At 34.4% G+C, this 20221-nt stretch overlaps 1 pseudogene; it reads left to right on the top strand.

Moving 5' to 3' along the window:
- The first annotated feature begins 15838 nt into the window (after positions 1 to 15838).
- LOC136067436 (L-type lectin-domain containing receptor kinase IX.1-like) lies at positions 15839 to 16857 on the top strand (annotated as a pseudogene).
- The last annotated feature ends 3364 nt before the right edge of the window (positions 16858 to 20221 follow it).

The following is a 20221-nucleotide window of genomic DNA, read 5'->3' as shown; positions in this document are numbered from 1 at the left end:
GCGTGTTATCCTTGTGTTTGCATCTCTCCTCCCTTTATCTTTACCATTTAATTACTACTGTGATTGTGATTATTTATGATTTAGATTTTTTATTAATTCTGTTATAAGTTTGTTATCATTTTCATCACATATATTGTTTGATATAAAGCTTGAATTGGTAATTTTGTAACTAGGGGTCTTAACGTTCAAAGGTGTTTTAGACACATATTGAACATTCAATTGGTATCAGAGCGGGTGCACTCTTTGTGGTTTGATTACCTGAGTGCGATCCTAGACCCCTTGGCTATGGATGTAGTTGTAAAAAGGGTCATGCTGAATTGTGGTTTAAGTGTTTGTGATAATGACGCTATGAGTATGTTTGAAGGGTATTCTAAAAATGAACTTTTAGATTTAATTAAATCCAGGAAACATGCTAGGATGTTCGTTCACATGCTGAAATACTTTGAAAATAAGAACCACAATCTACACAATAGTCTATGTGAGTCTAACTCTTTGGTTGAGAAATACAAAAGAAGAAATAGAACATTGTGTGAAAAGGTTGATAATCTGAAAAAGAAAATTCAATCTGGGAAAAGCATGGAAAATAAAGATGAATCTCTGTTTGATGGTCAAGAATGCTTGTCTCATGCTTGTATGTTTGTGCACACCTCATTGAAGGTATTTAACTCGTGCTTATGGTACCTTGATAGTGGATATTCTCGTCATATGACAGGAGATAAATCACTGTTTAAGACTCTTAAAGAGAAAGCATGTGATTATGTGACTTTTGGTGATAGGAGTCATGCTCAAGTGCTCAGGAAAGGGACGGTTGAAATACCGGGATTACCTCTATTGAAAGAAGTGCTATACATCAAAGGATTGAAGGCAAATCTCTTAAGTATCACTCAAATATGTGATGAAGACTTTCTTGTCCAATTCTCAAAGAATGGGTGCATAATCATTGATGAAAAAGGGATTCAAGTCTTGAAGGGAAATAGAACTACTGATAATTGCTATGGAGTAGTTCCTACAGCACCTATTTTGTGTAGAAGTGCTCGTGTTGATATGCTGAAACTTTGGCATCACAGGTTTGGACATGCAAACTTCAAATAAGTATGTAAAGTCTCTAAACTTGAGGCAGTTGAGGGACTTCCAAAGTTTGGAAAGGTGGAGAAGACTATATGTGAAGCATGCCAAATGGGAAAGCAAACAAAGGCAACCCATCACAAGGTGAATGTGATTGCTACCTCACGATGTTTGGAGCTTCTTCACGTTGATCTAATGAGGCCTACAAGAACTGAAAGCCTAGGACGAAAGAGATACATTATGGTGGTTGTTGATGATTTCTCAAGGTACTCTTGGGTGGAATTCCATAAAAAGAAGTCTGAAGCATGTGATAAAATGCAAAGACTATGCAAGAGACTGCAGAATGAAAAAGGAGTTCCCATAGTCAAAATTAGAAGTGATCATGGGAAAGAATTCGAGAATGCTAAATTTGAAGCTTTTTGTGAAGAGCATGGTATCAAGAAGGAATTTTCAGCTCCAAAGACTCTACAACAAAATAGGATGGTTGAAAGAAAGAACCGGGTGATCCAAGAAATGGCAAGAGTCATGCAACTCAACAAAAACATACCTAAAAGGTTCTGGGCTGAAGCTGTGAACACATCATGTCACATTTGTAATAGAATCTATTTCTGAGCAAGGACAAGGAAGACGTCATATGAAATATGGAGAGAAAAGAAACTCAAGGTGAAGTATTTCAGAGTATTTGGGAGCATATGTTACATTCTAAATGACAGGGAAAATCCGGAAAAATTTGATGCTAAGAGTAATGAAGGAACATTCCTAGGTTACTCCACAGATAGCCGAGCTTATAGAGTGTACAACAAGCATACTAAGATGGTGATGGAGTCAATCAATGTGGTCATAGACGACACTATATCAGAAAAAGAAATTGAGGATGATGGAAAGGGGCTCAAACTCAAGGAGAATGAGGATGATGATGATGTGTCTCTAAGTGATGATGCTGAGAAAGAAACACCCGGAAAGGAGTCCATACCTCCTATATCAAGAAGAGAGACTAGATCAACACAAGAAGTCTCAAGTCCACTCACACCTCCAGAAGTTCAAACCCCAATTTCTCGTGATGACGAACTCTCAACTTCAAAGAAAACTTCATTAAGAGTGACTCTCAATCGCCCATCAAGCAATATTATTGGGGATGTGAATGAGGGACTTCGTTTAAGAAAAGGGCCAAAGTATACTGCTAATCATGTAACATACAACTGCTATCTTGCTCAATTTGAACCTAAGAGGGTAGAAGAAGTACTGAAAGATGAGAATTGAGTAGAGTCTATGCACCAGGAACTACACCAATTTGTTAGAAATGATGTGTGAAAATTGGTTCCAAGGCCTGAAGATACACATGTGATCGGCACCAAGTAGATTTTTAAGAACAAAATAGATGAAGATGGTGATAAGTCTAGATTGGTGGCACAAGGGTATACTCAGGTGGAAGGCATAGATTTTGATGAATCGTTTGCTCTGGTAGCAAGATTAAAGTCCATTGGAATTCTCTTGTCCATAGCATGCATCATGGACTTCAAGTTGTACCAAATGGATGTGAAGAGTGCCTTCTTAAACGACTTTCTAAATGAAGAAGTCTTTGTTGAACAACCAAAGGGGTTTGAAGATCCTCACTTTTCGGGTCATGTACTAAGATTGAAGAAAACTTTGTATGGGTTGAAGCAGGCACCAAGAGCATGGTATGATTGTCTCACTACTTACCTATTGGATCGTGGGTTCAAAAGACGCCAAGCAGATCGAACATTGTTTGTCGAAAGAGATGAGAAATCCCTCCTTGTTGCTCAAGTGTACGTGGATGATATTGTATTTGGATCCATAATTGATTAACTAGCTCACGAGTTCTCGGAAGAAATGAAAAGGGAATTTGAAATGAGCATGGTGCGAGAGTTGAACTACTTTCTAGGGCTTCAAGTGAAACAACGGAGAGATGGAATATTTATTTCTCAAGAGAAGTATGCCAAAAATTTTGTCAAAAGATTTGGTCTGGATTCTAAGAAACATACTTCTACTCCCATGAGTTTCTCGGCAAAGTTAAGCATAGATGCAGCCAGTGTTGACGTTGATCCAACACTTTATCGAAGTATGATTGGCAGTCTTCTCTATCTCACAGCAAGTAGGCCAGATATTGCATTCAGTGTCGGGGTATGTGCACGGTTTCAAGCTGCTCCTAAAGAATCCCACTTAACAGCAGTTAAGTGAATCATTCGCTATATAAATGGCACATTTGATTATGGGATTTGGTATACAAAAGATTCGAATGAGTGTTTAGCGGGTTATTCAGATGCTGGCTTGGCAAGGTGCATTAATGATAAAAAAGTACTTCTGGTGGGTGCTTTTATCTTGGAAATAACTTGGTTTCATGGATGAGCAAAAAGCAAAATTCAGTATCCCTGTCAACGGCTGAAGCTAAATACATTGCAGAATGAAGTTATTGTGCACAATTGTTATGGATGAGAAAACTATTGCATGATTAGGGAATTTCTCAAGACACTATGTGTGTGTTCTGCGATAACACTAGTGCCATAAATTTGTCAAAGAATCCAGTACAACACTCTAAATCAAAGCATATCGAGATCCACTATCACTTCATTTGGGACTTGGTAGAGGACAAGATAGTATGTCTAGAATTCATTAATACTGACAATCAAAAGGCAGACATATTTACCAAACCTCTTGATGGCCCAAGGTTTGAATCCTTGCGTAAGACAATTGGTGTCGGTATCATTCCTTAAACTCAATCTTTCATGATATCTTATTGTGTTCTTGCTTGCTTTGTTTGTCTTATTTCTGTCTTCATTTTTGTGTGGATTTTTTTATTGTTTTTCTGCCTTTGTGTCAAAAATCCAAAAACACACAAAAAATAGAAAATCCTAAAAAGTTTGATCGGCTTTGTTGAGTCTTGTCTCAAAGCAAGTTTTGCCTTGTACATTTGCACTAATGGCTTTGTGCATTTAACGAGCTTAGCTTGTCTCTTATGCACTTATATCATTGTGGAAGAAATTCTGAAATCTATGTGACTATTGTAAATAGATCTTCAACCTTGTCATGGATGATTAGTGAATGGTTTTGTTGATCTTAAGACATGCATAGACTTGTTCCTATATATCTTCCCACTTTTATTTTTATCACTTTACTCAAAGAGCTCTCCAAATGTAAATCTCCAAATATAAATCTCCAAATGAAAAGAGATATTGAACTGCAAAAGCCTGTCGCACATACTAGTATTTGACTAGGGTAAAGGGAAAGCGACCAAAATAAATTATATGATGCCCAAAAAGCCAAAGGCTAACCATCAAATTGAAATATTAAAAATTTCAGGCATCAATCTCACAATGAGATTTGTTTATTCAAAAAGATCAAATGTTATGTTAATATTGGAGCCAAATGAAAAGCTTCATTGAATTGTACTCAAGTTTATGTGGGAGGTCATATATGCATACTTCTATAATTGAGATGGGTCACATTATCTAGCGCTAGTTCTGTATGCCATGATTGAATTGATCATTGAAGTTTCACATTAGACTAAGGACTATCTCATTTTTTATATCCACACACAACACACAAGTCTATATTCAAGAAATGTCATACTCATTTGTGTGATTATACTTGTTTAAATGTGTTTTCACAAGCTCAATCTTTGTTGATCAAACACAAAAAGATTTTTGAGTGTTTTAGTTTGTTTTTGGAAAGTGTTTTGTTTTTACAAAATTGTCAAAATTTTCAAAAACAGTGTTGCCTTGTTTTGGCAACTCAGTCGCGGGTAGGTCCAGTCGCATGCTCCAGTCACGAAGCTCTCTCCAAGATTTTCGCGGGTCACTGATGAGTCAAGGACTCAATCACGAAAAATACTTAGAAAATTTTCAAAAATTTGAGTTTTTATGATTTTCGTGGCTCAATGTGGCGACTTGTACACAAGTGGAAGGTCCAGTCGCGAGGAGTACTCAGAGATCTTCGCGGCTCATTTTGCGACTATCTCGCGAGTAGACCTTCTAATTGCAAAAAACACTTAGAAGATTTTTTTGAAAATCTTGGTTTTATAGTGTTTCGCGGCTTAACCTGGGGACTGACTGGCGACTTATTCCAGTTGCGAAAAACGCATGTTTTCCATTTCAAGGTCAGTTTTAAAAAACTTTTTGGTTTTTCCCTCGTACTTTTGTGACTGTTCATTGTCTTCCCCATTTCACTCTCACAAACACTCCGAGTATTTCTTTGAAAATCCTCCATTTCTGCATCGTTCCTTCTCAAATCTTCAACAAAAAGGTATGGGTTTTCTTTCTTTTCCTTCATACTTATTGCTTTGAGCATTTTTTCCTGATTTGTGAAGATTTATTGTGGTTTGTGATTTATCATGTTTGAACCTGGGCTTTTGATTTTTTGGTTGTACTGTATGTTTGTGATGATCTATACACCGATCTTCTTTGTCTTGTGTACCTTCTGTGGTTCTGGTAGTATACATTCACACATTGTCATGATTTGATCCTAAATCTCAAGTGTGTAGGGTTTTCTTCATTTTCCATGGTGTGAAACTAACACAGTGCTAATAATGTTCGGGGTCTTATTTGGTGTCTCTTGTGTGTGTTAAATCATGTTGCAATGTCAAAATGTTTCCATTCAAGAGATCAGCTGTGAAAGGAGGTAGAAGCAAAGGGAAGGAACCTGTCATTGAAATTGATGATTTCTGTCCTAGACCAAAACGGGCTCATTCCCCATCTGGTGTGTTCAATCCTAACAAGTTATGATCATATGCTGCTTTTCAGACTTATGAAAATTATTTCAAAATGGCTACACCACTGATTGAAAGAGTCGTTGACCAACATTCTCTCTTTGACACTGACATCCTTCAATGGTTTGCCCACAAAGATTGGAATTATCTTCTCTCCTACCTTGATGATGCATATGAAAATCTGGTAAAAGAATTTTATGCCAATGCAATTGTTGAAGGAGACGAACTTAAGTTCTGGGTTAGAGGAAAAAGTTTCTCCGTCTCTTCCACATATCTAGCAAAGATTCTTCACATCAATCGACCAATACTTGGAATCTCGCTAGTTTATGATGACCTACATCCAGATGAGGACTTACTTCGGGTAGTTCTTGGAGAAGACTTGGAATTTTCCTCAAATGGGAACTCAGTTAGTGTTTCATCTCTTCCTCCAAAATTGAGGGTGCTTATAATCGTCATGTTTTACAACCTGTATCCCTTATCCAGCACAGGGTATATGAACCTCAAGCGTGCACTATTCCTTTATGATCTGATTTCTGATGTTGAGATTGATATATGTGCTCATATCCTTCATATCATTCGGAAAACTATTCTACGAACAGAGTCAAGGATCTGCATTCCTTTTTGCTGCCTCATTTCATGGATTTTGAAGCTAAAAGGGATCCATCCCTCTAAGAATGAATTTCCCTGCCCAAAACCATGTCCAATCAATATGCGCACATTCAACGCTAGCATTGCCCATAGCAAGAAAGGAATCAAAATAGAAGCTTCAGCATCTCGCAGTGGTCCGCACTCCAGTTCATTCCCCACCAACGAGAAGCTAGACTCTGTTGTAGCATCTGTTCATGAACTGAGTTCAAAGATGTCCGGACTTACATCCATCTTACATCATCTCAACATTCAGTGGGATACGAAGTTCACTTCTATTCAAGGTCAATTGGATCAAATTCAAAGAAAGCTAGAAGATTATGAAGACTAGCTATTCCATGACAAAAAGGGAGAGATGATGTTGGCAGGGGGAGCTCAATGAAAGGGGGAGATTTCAGCTAACAGGCTTTTGTTTATTGCTTTTGTCTATCTTCAGTTTTTATCATATTTCAGTATCCATTTTGTATTATTCAGCATTTCTACTTTATGCTTTTGGTTTGTACCTGATATCTTTGTAGGCTTTTAAGGTTTCTGTTTTTGTTGTGTACCCATATTGCTTGTGTAAGCTTTAAGGGTTTGTTTCTTTGCACTCTGTAGGCTTTGTGGTTTGTACCTTGCTTTATGCAGCTTTTATGCTTTGCTAAATCAGTACTTATAACTAAATGTCATGCATTTTCTTCTGAGTACTGTCACTTTTATGCCCGTGTAAGATTTTTCCTAGATGCACGTACTTCATGTACTATGCATTGGTTGAGTGTTGGTCATTCAAGTGATTTGTCTTGTGTTTGTCAACTTGAATTTCCAAATGTTCATTCCAAGTGTGAATGAACATTATGATCACTTGTATGAAGTGATTACCTGTTTTTGGTCTTGCCATGGTTTATTGCTTTACTCCATTGTGCTTGATCGCATTGTGCTTGCTCCATTTGCATTACAAGTTTTCTGCATACAATAAACTTATTGTGTTTTTGTGTTTTTGGAGTTTCTTGTTCTTCTGGTTCTAAAGCTTCACAGATTCTAGAGTTAGGTGTGAGTGAGTTTTCCAATTGTTCCTAACTCATGCGTTAAGTCTAGAGTTTGTTTTAGGATTTTGTCACGGAATAGGCAAAGGGAGAGATTGTAAGGTTGAAATTTATCAACCATCTTGTTAGCTTTATTCCGTGCCAATTTTCTTGTAATTTAGCACTTAGTAACCCTGTATTTAGGTGGGATTCATGTAAGGGTAGTATGTGAAGAAAGTGTGAAGAAAAGCTCAAGTATATGCAAAGAAGTAGAGTTTCGCGGCTAGGACTCGCGGCTGACTCGCAACTGGCAAGCCGCCAACTGTAGGCACATGAGAAGCACATAGGGGAACTGAAGGGTCGCGCCAGCTGTCGCACTATAGGACAAAAGTCCCAGGCTGGCCAGGCAGTTACTTTGCTACTTGAACTCGCGACTTGGACAAGCTCTAGACCAAGTCACCAATCAGCCCTGTTTGGCAAAAAATGTCTCTTCATATTCCAAACACACACCACTATATAGAGACCCTTATACTCACGAAATGTAGAGAGCTTTCAGAGAGAATTTTGTGAGAGAAACCCTAGAGCATAACAAGATTGCCTCATCCCTAATCTTCATCTAAGAGACTTTACAAATTCCTCTACTCTCTTCCTCTCCATTGATACATCCTTGAGAGGTCATTGACTAAATCTTTTTCTCACCATACCCACGTCTATGAGAAGGTTCATTTGGTGCTAAGGAAAGCAGATTGGAAGGAACCAATATTCATTGGTTGATGCTATGGTTTAGTAGTGGAATCCGGTAAGCTAGAAAAGAAAAAGGTTCGGCGCAACCTCGTTGGAGCAGGAAGCTTGGAGAGCTTAGGTACCTGGGTAGATTAGGCTTGGAGGGTCTATTGCTGTTCATGTATCCCAACTACATTTTCTAGTGGATTATTGACTGCTTGGAGGGCGGTGGAGAGGTTTTATGCTGAGGGCTTCGGTTTCCTCTTCGATAACACATCACATGTTGTCCTTGTGTTTGCATCGCTATTCCCTTTATCTTTATCATTTAATTACTGCTGTGATTGTGATTATTTATGGTTTAGATTGTTTATTAATTCTGTTATAAGCTTGTTATCATTTTCCGCACATACATTGTTTGATATAAAGCTTGAATTGGTAATTTTGTAATTGGGGGTCTTAACGTTCAAAGGTGTTTTAGACACATATTGAACATTCATTTCAAAAATAGAAATGTATTTGAGACAAGGCTAATGGAAGGGATTTTATATATTGTAATTTCAGGTTAAGTTTTCTTCCATTATTTGGACTCATGATAGCAAAGGTTTTTTCTACAGACGATATCCTGCTCCCAAGTAAAGTCAACATCATGCTCCCATTTTATGCGAAATGTCAAAATTGAAATCATGACAGGGTGCCCCTTTGATGATTGTGGGTTTTAAAATTTGCATTTACCAATTTTTAGAAAGAAAAAGTTTGCCAAAAATCTGGACATAATTTTATGCGAAGTTAAATTGGATGTTGGAACTGCTAAAAACCATTGTGTATGTTTGGGCTGGAGAAATTGGATTTATTACATAATTTTTTTGTGGTTGTTGAATATTGAATATGCTGGCAATATATATATAGCCTAATTGAATCAAACAAATACAAAAAAGAGGGCCTAATTCCTCAATAGACTTGACTTAGCCAACCCATACGTTGTGGCATTCTTTTGTTGATTCGTATTGATCTAAAAGTTGCCTAATTTTATGGATAGACTACAATATTGTTTGACTGACTACAATATTCTTGAGTCTTAGACCCTCTCCGGTTCACAATAGGCTATAACCTATAAACAATATATTGCTTGCTAGACAATGGCAAAAGATTTTATAATTAACTATGGTTGGATCATAGTAAACGGTGCTCTACATTAATTTGAAAGTTGTTATGAGGTCTATTGCTTAATGTTGTTAATTACTGGCGGTCGAGAATGGCCATATGCCTCCCTTGAGATGGAGTTCTCTTCTAACAAAGGGTTAAGTAACCAAATTGGATTTGAAGAGCTCATTTTACTCCATGGAAGGCTTTAAAATATTTGATTCCTCCATTTGCCACCCCATTTATTTTACATCAAAATAAACAGAGCTTAAAAAAAAGTTGTTACCAAACAGTCACTTATAACTAGGGCAGAAAATAAACCAAAATGTTTTTGGGCACCTCAAACTTGACTAAGAAATCAAAGAGGCTTGTTTATGTTTGTTTGTTTAGTAATAAGCCAAGTTCAAGCCCATGTTTAAGCTTGACTATAAATTTTAAAACAAACCAAACTCTAACATAATAATGTGTTTATATTTGATATTAAATTTTAATATGTACACTTGTTTTTTAATAATAACTTGATAGTAACTCACGTTTGGTGTTAAGGTAAGGTAATAGTAAAGTAGCCCACATATTAAAACAATGGTAAAACTTAGGTACAACATTTTGTATGTAATACATCAGGTTCCTCAATTTAATTCAATATATTAAATTTAAATATATAATTGCATTGAATTTAATTGTCTTTGAAAAATATAACACACTATTTTCATTTTATTGATCAATGTACAAAATGTTTAAATTTAATTAAAGAACCTAATGTAATATACTTAAAATATTGTAACTAAATGTTTTTTAAAACATTTGCAAATTCCGAAGTTAAAATCAATAAATTATCATGAATCCAGTGATACAAGTGGTTTACATGTTCAAACAATAAGCTGTCAATAAAATTATAAACGTACAATGGTTAAAAAAAAAAGAAGATAAAGGTAGTCTAGTGATGATATGATAAAGTAGAATAAATTTTTTTTTTTTTTTTAACGCAACATGAACTTCTTTTTTTTTTTTTTTTTTTGGACAAAAAATATGCTCCTAGTCTTAGCAGTTTATATAGTATGTCAATTTTTTATTTTTACATTATACGGTATAGTGTAAATTTACATTACAGAGACATAAATGTGGGTTCAAATTAGCTCAATTGATGAAGTCTCTGATGGTTGTATAAAAGATCTGGGGTCATCTATACCAAAAACTGATTGGTGTCTAGGTTTAATTATAAGGAGATATCATCAGAAGCGGACACAGGTTGAAACTCTCTAAAAAAAAAAAAAAAAAAGAGAGAGAGACATAAATAATAATAAATATCGTATGCATTCCTCAAATATTAATTATTTTATGCAAATGCATATAAAGGTCGCTGCAGCATCTATTTTTCTTTAGAATCTTTTCTAATTTACGTAGTAGATACGTACTGTTTACTACATTAGCTTGCAAACCAACGTTGACTGGCTTTTTTTTTTTTTTTTTTTGGAGAATCAACTTTTAGAAGACTTAATACATACTATTTAAGGACAAAATTGGGAAATGCCCCATTTGGGTAAAAATAGGAGCATAATGCCCTTTTCTCCAAACTATATAGGGAAATGCCCCTCTTTTGTAACTCGATTTTCTCAAAATCGAGTTATAAAAAAAAAAAAATTCTGGAGCCCTATAGCGGCGTTTTTAAGGACCTATAGTGACATTTTCAGGATCTATAGTGACGTTTTGTAACTCGATTTTCATAAAATCAAGTTATAGGCAATTTTTTTAATTTTTTTTACCTATAACTCGATTTCTTATAAATCGAGTTAAAAAACGCCATTATAGGTCCTAAAAACGTCACTATAGGCTCCTAAAAAACGTCGCTATAGGGCCTAACTCGATTTTGAGAAAATCGAGTTACAAAAGAGGGGCATTTCCCTATATAGTTTGGAGAAAAGGGCATTATCCTGCTATTTTTACCCAAACGGGGCATTTCCCAATTTTGTCCTACTATTTAAGTAACTTCGATTTATAGTAGAACTGCAATATCTCAACCCCAATTACACCTCAAAGTTCCAATAATGGGTGTTTGCAACCTCAATGCCAAAGTTTCGATCATCACGATCAAATATTTCCGATTACGACAGCTTTTTATCCTTTTTTCTCTATTTATGATCTATACACTTCTTCCATATACATTTACACGTGCTGTATCCTTCCACTTCACTAGTTTTAGTAATCAAGAGTCAAGACCTCAACATATCATATGAGAGAACTTATGCTGATGAAGACCAACTGTCATGCCCCAAATCCAAATGGACCAAAGCATGAGAAATACAACCCAAAGGTATCTGTATATTTTTCCTTTTTGACAAATCAATCCAAATAGTTCATACCAAGTACTAGCATCAAGAATATTCATAATAATTTCATTAAATATACTCTCAAAGTAAGTCAGAGCTCTCTACAATAATTACAAGGATCATTGGCCAGAAAAGAATGAAGGTCTAAACAAATATAATTACACATCATCAACTTGTCCCATCAATGACAATAAAGTCATCACCACTACTATTAGGTACAAAAGAATGAGTCAAGCTTTCTCTAAGTTATGCATCATCTAAAGATCACCATCACAAAAGCCCAGCCTCCATCAATAGTTAATCTAACTACTGCTAGCCACAAAAACCCGTCTCAAAATGATTGTTGCCTACTCTGAAAAATTTTGTGAAAAGATGGAATGAGACAAAGCCCAGTAAATAACATAATTAATGGGGGTGAAGGAAATACAAGTCTCATGATAATGAGCATTTCAGAAAACATGCTATAATTTGGGGATTTTCATTTAATTTATGCAAAATCAACTTTATTAACAACATGACAAGAATGATAGAAATGATGTAACACCAAGCTTCCTAAAATAACAATGAAACTACATATGACAAGGTCGTTATACAGACGGGTCGTCACACAGACAGGGTCGTCATACAGATGGGGTCATCGCACAGACGGGTCGACACACAGACGAGGTCGTCATACAGACGGGTCATCACATAGACGAGGTAATCACTAATATCATGACACAATGGCAAAACCACATCAAAAGCTCACAAGTTTATGTATTTGAAATACACAATTCACTTCCAAGTTGTTTCATAAAATATTTCAATAATTAAATATCCACAATATTCTCAAAACCGTTTCGTGTCATAAATATTTTGCATAAATTTTCCAAATAATACAAGCTAAGATAAAGCATCTTTAGAATTTGCAAATAATGCAATAAATCCATAAAATCCATTCCCAAGAATTTTATAAGAGACGCTTATCTTTTCCATGCTAACAAATCATGCATTTCCCCCATATGCATTACCAAAAATGATGCCATTTTCACAAATAATAACATACATTAAAGTTACAACATAAAACTTTCTAGGAAAATATAGTTTCCATAAACAATTTTCCAAAATGTGTTTAACCCAATAACAATGCTTTATGCAACATGGTTATTTTCCAAAAATTCCTTTAAAAATCTACTTACCTTGCAACCCACAAAAAGCCTAATTTTCCAAGCTCCAAAGGAGATTAGCTAGGACCTAAACAAAATCAAGCAAACCTATCACAATAGGCATAAAACTTGAACTTGTATAGCTACAAATTAGGAATTGCCAAATAAGCAATTAATTTGGCAAGCCTAGTATTTAACCTCACAAGTAATGTATTCCACTTCCAAAGTTTCTCAACAATTTAATTCACAAGGCAAAGACTCCAATTTATACTCATAAATCATTCAAGTTATTATCTCTAACATAAAAACCTCAACACCTCATAAGTACTTCCAACAAAATTTACACCACATCAACAAGAGACCCATGATATCAAAAATCATAATATTCTTGAAGACAAACAATTTGAATCTTTAACTAGCTCCAAATAATCAATAAAAATAATATTCACCATCTATTTCACATTAAGAAGTCAAAACCCCAAAATCTTCACCACTTAGATAGTCACCATTGTAAAAACTATAAATCCACTCATCAAATAAATCTACTAAGAGAAAACTCATACATATAAACACATGAATATCACTTCCAAATCTCATAAATCACATGGATATCATTATCAAAACTTAGATGAAGAAAGCCTCTAGCAAAAACATATAAACCCACCAAAAATATTAGAAATTTTTACCTTAAATAATAGAGATGAGTGAGTCTTAGCTTTTTCTTAAAGAGTTTTCCGGTAAACCTTGCCAGAAAAATGGTGGAGGTGGCTGTGAGATGAGCACCGGTGAGAGAGTGAAAAGAGAGAGGTAGAGAGTAGTGTATGTTGTGTTTGTGTGAAATGAAAAAGAAAAATAGAATGGAGATTTAGTTGGCCGGCCAAGAGAGTGAGGGAGTGAAATGTGTGGTGGAGTGAGTGGAGTAGGTGGGGCACATATGATCCTCAAAAAATCTGACTTCCCCCTTTTTTATTTTTTGGAAAGGGGTGGGATGTTACACCAATAGATTCAACACAAGGGCCTCGAGATGATAAAAGGCTTATATAGTCAAGCCATGTATTTCAAACCCTTGCACTTGAGGGACAACTCCTATGCTACATACTGATCGCTCCATCCACACATCAGTTAAATCTTGAAAATATTAGGATATGCCAATTGACTTACAAAACTTATTATTAATTATAAAATATTATTATTGATTTATTTCAAAAGAAAAAAAAAAACAAATGATAATTAATAAATTAATGCTANGGTGGGATGTTACACCAATGATTCAACACAAGGGCCTCGAGATGATAAAAGGCTTATATAGTCAAGCCATGTATTTCAAACCCTTGCACTTGAGGGACAACTCCTATGCTACATACTGATCGCTCCATCCACACATCAGTTAAATCTTGAAAATATTAGGATATGCCAATTGACTTACAAAACTTATTATTAATTATAAAATATTATTATTGATTTATTTCAAAAGAAAAAAAATTCAAATGATAATTAATAAATTAATGCTAATAATGCAACGTTGTCAACTTCTAGTATTGATATTCCAATTTTTAAAAATCTTTGAACAAAGAACTTTGGCCTCTCCTAAGTTTGAATCCTGGTTCTGTTCCTGAGGGAAAAGAAATGAAGCTTGGACTAGTTACAATTCTAGTTCATATAACTTGAGTGTTGTCTTCACTGGGTTGAAAAACAATGCTACTATAAATTAGTTGCTTTCTTATATTGTTGATTTGGGAGAGGTCCTACATGAATGGGTTACTTTTGAATTCTCAACCACAATAGGATATCTAGGCCCTGTTTGGATTTATTTTTTTGGTCACTCAATTTCCATCACTCATCACTCATCACTCATAACTCGTCATTCATTACTCATCACTCATTACTTAATTTTTCACACCTGTTTGGCACCATTACTCACTTTTCATCACTCAATATTTTTCACACTATTTATAGGCCCCATTTCTGTCACTTGGTCAGATTTTTTTTTCTCCACTTTTCTTTCTTCTTTCTCTGTTCTTTAGTTCGTCCTTTTTTCATTTTTCATTTTTCTCCCTTTTCACCTTTCTCATCTCAGATTTCTCATTCAGAACAAAATTAAACATGCATATATATATTCCAGAACAAACCCAGATTTCTCAATCATAAAAAATAAAAAAATAAAAAAAACCCAAATCTGCCCAGGCCATTGATGTTGATGTTGCTGTTGCTGCTGTTGTGGCTGTGGTGGGTTTCAGAGTTTTTAAGGAGCGAAACGTCGGAAACGATCGGTTGCTGCTGTTGCTGCTATCGGAACTTAGGCACCTCGAAAACGGGCCAGCCATGGCTGCCGTTGAGTCAAAATGATCGGACCCATAGTCGCCGCTGCTACTTCACAATTTCACAAACCCAGATCAACGAACCAATGAAAGAAGAAAGGGAAAAAAAAAAGTTTAGATCACCCAAACCCAGTGAAAAAAAAAAAAAAAAAAAAAGAAAAAGAAAAAAACCCAGATCACCGAACCTAGTGAAAGAAGAAGAAGAAGAAAAAAAGAAAAAGGGAAGAACAGGGGGAGACCGAACCCAGGAGAAGGGATAAAAAAAAAGGAAGAACAGGGGAGACCGAACCCAGGAAAAGATAGGGAAGAAAAAAAAGAAAAAAAAAAGGAAAAGGTGTGGCTGGTACTGTTTGTGGGTCCCTTATGTGTGTTTAATTACAAAAATGTCATTGAGTTATGAGTTATGGAAACTGAAAACAGCCAAAATGTGTTTTCAGTTTCCATAACTCATAACTCAAAAATCAGATAATTGAGTGATGAAAATAGAGTTATCGTTTGCCAAGTAACCTTTTTGCTATGAGTCCCACCATTTTTGAGTTATGAGTTATGGAAACAGAGAATTGAGTTATGGAAATCATAAATCCAAACACCCCCCCCCTAGATTCTGCATCACATGCTATTTGTTCTTGGTATTTTATTTCAAGTTTGGAAATTGATAATAAAAATACCAACCCAAAAGTCCCAACAGGAACATATCCATGTTAGCTATGGGTTCATTGCATGTGGATTTATTTTGGTTGGTTGGTTGGCCATGGTTCTGTTTGCCTTGTGGAAGAGGAATAAGAGGGATAACGAAGAAGATCATGCCCTTGATGAAGAATTCAAAAGGGGAATAAGACCTAGGAGGTTCTCTTACAATGAATTGGCTCATGCAACAAATGATTTCAACGATAAAGAAAAGCTAGGCCAGGGAGGATTTGATGAGGTTTACAGGGGATATTTAAGGGACTCAGATTCCATTTTTGCTATTAAAAGGGTATCAGAAAGGTCTAGACAAGGGATAAATGCATCAAAAGTAAAAATTATCAGTTAATTAAGACACAAGAATTTGGTGCAACTCATTGGATGGTGCCACGAAAGAAGTAAAAGACAACTATTACTCATTTATGATTTCATGCCTAATGGAAGCTTAGATTTACATCTTTTTAGAGAAGATACCTTATTGATTTGGGAAGTGAGGTACAAAATTGTACAAGAATTGGCCTCAGCCTTGCTTCTTGCATGAAGGATAGGAACATTGTGTGTTGCATAAGGATATAAAATCAAGCAATATTATGCTTAATTCAAATTTCAATGTCAAACTTGGGGATTTCGAATTAGCTAGGCTTGTGGACCATGCTAAGGCATCACAAATTACTGATTTGGTAGGTACAAGGGCTATATGGACCTAGGATGTGTCACAACCCATAGGCCAGTAAGGAATCAGATGTCTAGAGTTTTGGAATTGTTGCATTGAAGTTAGCATATGGAAGAAAACCAATCAATCACAGTGCCCCAAAAGATCAAGTAGTCATGTTGGGCTAGGTTAAGGTGCTCTGCGAAAGAGGAGAGGTTCTTAACACAACTGACAAAAGGTTGGGTGTATGTTTTGATGAACAATATTTGAAGAGTTTGTTGATTATAGGGCTTTGGTGTACTCACACTGAACACAATCATTGGCCTTCAATAAAGGAAGCAATTCAACTACTCAATTTTGAGACTCCATTGCCTCTTTTACAATTAGATGCCCCGGGTACTCCAAGAGTGAATGAAGCTACATCTTTTCTTTAAACATCTAGTGATGCTTCTTATTCTAAGGGATGACTGTTGGGATTAGAGACCTAAAATCCTATTGTATTTTTTTTTCTTTTTAAATAAAAGTCTTGTATTTTCTAAGTTTATATGTGTATGAACATTGGACATTTTGTACTATAAGATTCGCATACAGAAGATCTAAATCATAATTCCTTATAAGCTCATAAATTTTACTTCGTAATTGCGATAAGATTAGGCATCTTGTTTGATAAGACTATAACATATCAATTATGATTTTATGTCTTGAACATGAAAGTTGAAACTTTTAATTGATATGTTGCTATATTTGTAATACAAGGGATTTTAATTTCAAAATATGAATTTAATTTCTACATTGATTAAAATTGCTCATTGTTTTCTCATAAAAATTGTTCACTATTTTCTGTATAAACTATTTCTACGATTTTACATAAAATTATTTTCTATTCAGCATTATTTAAAAAATTGTTCCTCTATTTTTTGCATAAATTATTTTCTGTTCACTATTTAAAAAATTGTTCACTGTTTTCTCATAAAACACCTAGTGAAATCGTGTTTTCTAAATTTAAACGCCAAATCTAAATGCTTTTTCATGTTTGAATTTCACAATAATCGAATATATTTTTCTGCATTGATAAAATCTGTTTCTACATTTATGAAATTTTCTCTCTACACATCATATTTACTGTATATTCAAATTTGCTTACTGCATTCATAAAATCTGTTTTTTGCATTAATTAAAGATGTTCACTGTTTTGTCATAAAAATTGTTCACTGTTTTCGGCATTAACTATTTCTAGCATTGGCGCAGTTATTACACTTAAATGTTTTTTGTTTTTCTAAATTTGTAACCATATGAATAATGGACAAACTCCATGAAAGAAAAATGAATGATTCTATAAATCACCTAATGGTAAATCCCTCGAAAAATTCAAATTTGTAAAATAGTTCGAATTAGTTGAATGTAGAAATTCGAGAAAAATCGATGGAAAATCAATGAACGTACCAAATTGTAAAGGTGTACATAAGATGTACAGTTAGTCTAGACTTGTTGAGAAATTTGATTTCATTGAAAGTACAAAATAATGAAAATTCAATGGAAAGTATGTACATTAGATGTAAGATCGATGAATTGTTTAAAAATTTGAATTCGTTGAATGTACAAAACTGTGAAAACTCAAGGGAAAGATTGTGTACATTAGATGTACAGATAGTACAAATTGTTGAAAATTCGAATTTGTTGAGTGTGTAAAATCGGAAAATTCAAATGAAAATTGAAGAACATACCAAATTGAGTAAACTTAATGGAAAATTAATTACATTAGATGTACAGATCATCCATAATTTTTTCCAAATTTGAAGTCATCAAAGTAAAAAATAGTGAAAATTCAATATAAAACTATGTACTAATGTACTAATCATCTTGATTTGATGAAAATTTCAAAATTGTCGAACGTACAAAATCGTGAAAATCTTAATGGAAATTGAAATTGTTGAACGTACCAAATCGTGAAAATTCAATGGAAAGTTGGTGTTTGCGTAAATTATTTTTTCTGCATGTGGTTCGTATGACTATAGTTGGTGTTTGCGTAAATTATTTTCTGTTCATTATTTAAAAAATTGTTTGCAATTTTCTCATAAAACACCTAATGAAATCGTGTTTTCGAAATTTAAAGCCAGATCTGAATGCTTTTTCATGTTTAAATTTCACAATAATCGAATTGGTTTTTCTACATTAATAAAATTTGCTCTCTGGACATCATGTTTACTGTATATTTGAATCTATTTACTGCATTCATAAAATCTATTTTTTGCATTAAGTAAAACTGTCCAGACAAATCAAGACAGTCCAAACAAATACAAACAGATGTTCAAAAGTTACTATGTTTACTAGCATGCGTAAAAGGAGATCTGATAGATTCCTGAGATTTGAAAGATTCCCAGGCAGGCGCAGACAGACTATTACTCATCAGTACTAATTTCCATACCACCGACAGATTAACTTGAGTTAAATTTACCTACTCAAGTTACTTTACCATGGTTCATTTCACCTATAAAAGAGACGGACTACGAAGACAGAAGACAAGTTTCTAAGTTTCTAAGATTCTAAGCTTTTAAGTTCAAAGTTTTAGAAAGCCTTTTGTAATAGTCTTCCCTCTCCCTCAGAAAGACTTTTGTACTCTCTCCCCTCTTGTAATCTTGTAACCTTTCTCTTCAGATAGCTTTATTTTCAGGCTTATATCAAAGATAGCAGTTTGTTTTCAAGTTTGTCAAAGACTGAAGTTTTTATTCAAGTAAGATTTTACTAGTTTCTATTTTCATATTCCATACTCCATTTTAACCTTATTTTAAATATATCTATTTTGCTATTTACTTCTTTATTATCTATTTTATCATTGTTTATGCTTCCATATTATTATTATGCTTTCTCTTGGGTAGTCATTGGTATTGAGCCTCCGGATCATAAAACACCTAATGAACATTGAATAATTTATGCAGAAAAAATAGTGAACAATTTTTCAAATAATGCTTAAGAGAAAATACTTTTATGCAGAATGCTAAAAATAGTTTATGCAAAAGTAAAAAAAATTTATGAGAAAATAGTGAACAGTTTTAATTAATGCAGAAAATAGATTTTATGAATGCAGTAAGCAGATTTGAATATACAATAAACATGATGTACAGATAGCAAATTTTATTAATGCAAAAAAACCAATTCGATTATTGTGAAATTTAAACATGAAAAAGCATTCAGATTTGGCTTTTAAATTTAGAAAACCCGATTTCACTAGGTGTTTTATGAGAAAACATCAAACAATTTTTTAAATAGTGAATAGAAAATAATTTAGGCAGAGGAATGAGTTGGAGGTGTATTGTCGATGGCATGGGTTACGAGTTCCTAAGGCACGCTCAGCCGAGTTACCTAGAGATGAACCTGCCAACATACTTGCTCGTCTTGAACAAGAGAACAATCAAATGCAAAGGCGATTAGACCGTTTTCATGCAATCCAAAAGGCTAAGAAGCATCTAAAGGGGAAGTGCAAGAGCAGCCATCAAGTCTGCACGTTCTGTGCAATACAAAATGTTGTTGTTAATGTCTGACAACTGATGATTATGTACATTTAACTTTTGCAAATCTAAAGATTAACTGTTCATTAATTATTGAGTTTACACGATCTTGTTCATTCAACGATTTAGAATTTTTCAACAAATTCGGATGATCAATACATTAGTACACAGTTTTCCAATTAATTTTCACAATTTTGTACATTTAACGAATTCAAACTTTTCAACAAATTCAGACTATCTGTACATCTAATTTACACAATTTTATATTGCATTTCAAGATTTTATACAATCA

This window comes from Quercus suber, unplaced genomic scaffold (assembly GCF_002906115.3).
Source record: "Quercus suber isolate HL8 unplaced genomic scaffold, Cork oak 2.0 scaffold_72, whole genome shotgun sequence".
Lineage (NCBI taxonomy): Eukaryota > Viridiplantae > Streptophyta > Magnoliopsida > Fagales > Fagaceae > Quercus > Quercus suber.
This window is presented reverse-complemented; position numbering and strand designations above follow the sequence as displayed.